Source organism: Scyliorhinus torazame, chromosome 20 (assembly GCF_047496885.1).
Source record: "Scyliorhinus torazame isolate Kashiwa2021f chromosome 20, sScyTor2.1, whole genome shotgun sequence".
Classification (NCBI taxonomy): Eukaryota; Metazoa; Chordata; class Chondrichthyes; order Carcharhiniformes; family Scyliorhinidae; genus Scyliorhinus; species Scyliorhinus torazame.
In genome coordinates this window covers 35,835,376-35,838,622 of record NC_092726.1, presented here as the reverse complement: position 1 = coordinate 35,838,622, position 3,247 = coordinate 35,835,376, and the positions used below count along the sequence as shown (strand labels likewise).

General features: G+C 46.1%; 1 long non-coding RNA gene across 1 annotated transcript; it reads left to right on the top strand.

Annotated features, from left to right (window-relative positions):
* The first annotated feature begins 792 nt into the window (after positions 1–792).
* LOC140396754 (uncharacterized) lies at positions 793–1,874 on the top strand. Its single transcript, XR_011936622.1, has 2 exons — positions 793–970; positions 1,584–1,874. It is a non-coding gene; the product is annotated as an uncharacterized lncRNA (long non-coding RNA).
* The last annotated feature ends 1,373 nt before the right edge of the window (positions 1,875–3,247 follow it).

The following is a 3,247-nucleotide window of genomic DNA, read 5'->3' as shown; positions in this document are numbered from 1 at the left end:
AATGCAGACTCCGTACAGACAGTCACCCAGCAGGGAATCGAACCTGGGACCCTGGCGCTGTGACGCCACAGTGCAATCCACTGTGCTACCGTGTTGCCTTGATGAGGGTCTATCCATGAGCGATCCGGGCATCACGGTGGCTCAGTGGTTAGCACTGCAACGTCACGGTGCCGAGGTCCCAGTTTCGATCCCGGCTCAGGGTCACTGCCCGTGTGGAGTTTGCACATTCTCCCCGTGTTTGCGTGGGTTTCGCCCCCACAACCCAAAGATGCGCAGGGTAGGTGGATTGGTCACGCTAAATTGCCCCTTAATTGGAAAAAATGAATTGGGTACTCTACATTTATTTTAAAATAATCCAGGAATGATGACGGATTTTGTAACCACACCAATACCAATGTATTGCTTATTTTAACAGTAGAGCCTCTGCTGTTTCATCTGCGCTTTAGATTTGTCACTTTTATTATTTGATTTATTATTACCACAACTGTTATTTTTGCCTTTCAATCCAGCCCGGGATCTTTTTTCTATAATTCTAGTTTATCCTAGAAATGTTCTGTTCTGTAATATAATAATCTTTATTGTCACAAGTAGGCTTACATTAACAGTGCAATGACGATATTGTAAAAACCCCGTTCTGGTGCAACTTGGCATCTCATTTAAGATGTGTCGGACTGGAGTCCGACCGAATCACATACGTGCAAGAGAGAGCAAGGCTAAATGAGTGAAAGGAGTAATGGATCACTCATCACAAAGAAAAGAACAAACTGTTAAGGAGCTTCTGTTCAGGAAGAGGCGCCCACGTGTATTAAAACTGCAGATTGTCCCAGTCTGCACTCAGAACGCTTCACTGTCGCGGTCGGAACGAGTGAAATTCAGTGGGGGATAATGAAACTTCTGTCTTTGATCCTTGTCTGCCGGCTGCTGTCCGAGTCAAATGCTTCTGGAGGCCGATACCGTGATCGGAATACAGGTTATTTTGCGTTTTTATTTGCATCTTTCCTGTTTGCTCATTGCAGATTGAGATTGTAAATCGTCAGGAAGTTGATGTTGGGAATCACGCCCATATGTGAAGCTTCTGATTGGTCAGTGACCTCCTGAGAAATAAGATAATTGTCCAGTATTAAGACATGATAAAAACTGAACAACCCATGAGTCCAAAACACTTCGATGTTTATGGTCTTGATTACTGGTGCCAGATATCCAAGATGTGTTGCGTTCAGTGTTGGCGTCTATACCCCGGGACAGAATCCCATGACTGAAGTCCCGCTTTATCTCCAAAGAACGTTTTCCTAGTGAAAATGCACGTCGATAAACGGCCTGTAAATCTGTGCAGATCTTTCACAAATATCATCGAAACTAAAACAAACCTCTCCGGTTTCTTTCCTGATCAAATAAGTAACAGTTATGAATCGGAGCCGGGGATGGCCTTTGTAATCCCATTGCCATTGTCGGAGTTCAGAAATCTTTCGCTGCCCTGAGTCATTCCCCATAACGTTGTAAATGTGTTTATTTGTTTGCTGTTTATTCGTTGTCCCTCTGTGCACAGTGTTATCAATAATTTTCTTCTCCATTCCTGATTTCAGAAATGCGTTCCATATGGTGTGTCCTCCCAAACACCAAATGTCGCTTTCATAACTGTGAACCAAACGAAGTTATATATAAGGCACTTTGTATTCGTGACTTATTCTGTTGCAGACTGGTGGAGGAGAAGGTCCTCTAGTTTCGCACTCCAACCAACACAAGCCTCAAACAGCAGTCGGAAACCTATGGTGCCTCCAAAGCATGTGCATTTGATTGTTCAGGTGTCCTACTCTGAGCCTTTCTGATCCAATGTCAACAATGGTCTGTCGTCACAATTAAACAAGACAACACCATTTCAGTGTCTTCTTTCAGTTCGGGCACCAACTGTTAGGCAGTGAATCGGGCAGGGAAATTAAGGAATTCTGACAAAGATTATACTTCAGCAAGTCTTCCAAAGCCCCGAATATTTGTTTAAGGACATTAAAAATGCGCATGTCCTAGATTGTCGACAATCTGATGGCTCTTAGCTCATGCCGCGGTGACCAGGTCTCTGGCACTGAGTCTGTCCCCGTGGCTCAGAAGGGGAGGGGGAGAGCAGGAGAGCATTAGTTATTGGAGACTCTATAGTAGAGGTACAGAGAGGCGGTTCTGTGGCAACGATAGAGGTTCACGGTTAGTGTGTTGCCTCCCGGCTGCCAAGGTCCGTGACGTCTCTGATCGTGTTTTCAGGATCCTTGAGGGGGAGCAGCCACAAGTCGTGGTACACATCGGTACCAACGACATAGGTAGGAAAAGGGACGGGGATGTAAAACGGGAATTCAGGGAGCTAGGGTGGAAGCTGGGAGCCTGGGCAGACCGTGTTGTCATCTCTGGTTTGCAGCCAGAGTTCTAGCGAAGTGAGGAACAGGGAGAGAGTGCAGATAAACACGTGGCTACACGGATGGTGTAGGAGGGAGGGTTTCAGTTACTTGGATAATTGGAGCACATTCTGGGGAAGGTGGGACCTGCACAACAGAACGGGTTGCACCAGAACCAGAGGGGCACCAATATTCTGGGAGGGAAATTTGCTGCAGCTCTTTTTTTTTTGGAGGGGGGGGGCGGTTAAACTAATTTGGCAGGGGGATGTAAAATTGATTTGTAGTCCAGCAGATAGCGTTGTTCGAGTTCAGGAAGCTGAGGCTACTGCAGTACTGAGGAAGATACCAAGATCACAAGAGTGGACCTGCTGGCATGAAGGTCGTTTGAAGTGCGTCTATTTCAATGCGAGGAGAATCAGGAATAATATTGGTGAGCTTGAAGCATGGATTGGTATCTGGGACTACGATGTCGTGGCCATAACGGTGACGTGGATCGAACAGGGGCAGGAATGGTTGTTGGAGGTTCCGGGGTTTAGATGCTTCAGCAAGATTATGGAAGGAGGTAAAAGAGGGGGAGGAGTAGCATTGTTAATCAAGGATAGTATATTTCGATGTAACCGATAAATCGATAGAGTCGATTTCGGCGGGAGAACAGCTGGTGAGTCAGTTTCAGCGGGAGCATTGCGGAAGGAGGTTGCTGGGAGGTAAGTCAACCTTTAAAAGCACTTGTCTTTGCAGGGGCAGGCCAGTCGATTTCGGCGGCGTGAGAACAGCTGGCTGGTTAGTCAAATTCAGCAGGAGCTGTGAATTTTTTATTTTTTTTTTATTTTAAATTAGTTTTTTAGTTGGGAACAGGAAGTCGATCCGCG